Source organism: Penaeus monodon, chromosome 27 (assembly GCF_015228065.2).
Source record: "Penaeus monodon isolate SGIC_2016 chromosome 27, NSTDA_Pmon_1, whole genome shotgun sequence".
Taxonomy (NCBI): Eukaryota; Metazoa; Arthropoda; class Malacostraca; order Decapoda; family Penaeidae; genus Penaeus; species Penaeus monodon.
The window spans coordinates 36,532,477-36,532,943 of NC_051412.1; positions in this window are offsets into that span (position 1 = coordinate 36,532,477).

Sequence of the window (467 nt, forward strand, 5' to 3'; positions counted from 1 at the left end):
CAGATCCAGTGGGTTAATACTTCTGTAACATTATTTGGTTTCATGACTGTTAATAATTTTGTATCATCAAGAACAGTTAAACTGGCAAAATGTTTTCTAGTAAATCATTGATGTAAGAAAATAGATAGGACCTAGAACATCTCTTTGTGGGATCCCAATTGTTACTAATGCCCATTCAGATGTCTGATCATTTACTTGAATGTATCCTTGGTATATGGATAGACATTCCTTTAGCCATAATCCTGTTTCACTCTTTATTCCATAGGGATTAAGCAGGGCTGGATTTAAACTTGATCAGGCTCTAAACCGTGAGAAGCTTTTGCGGTCTGTTGTCAATTTAAAATAAAGGTATTCTGATACTTGAAAACTTAAATGGTCTAACTAGGCAAAAACAAACAATTAACTCATGAATACAAAACACAATAACTTCTAAAAAGTCACCCAAAAATTTTTGAGGCTTAACTATA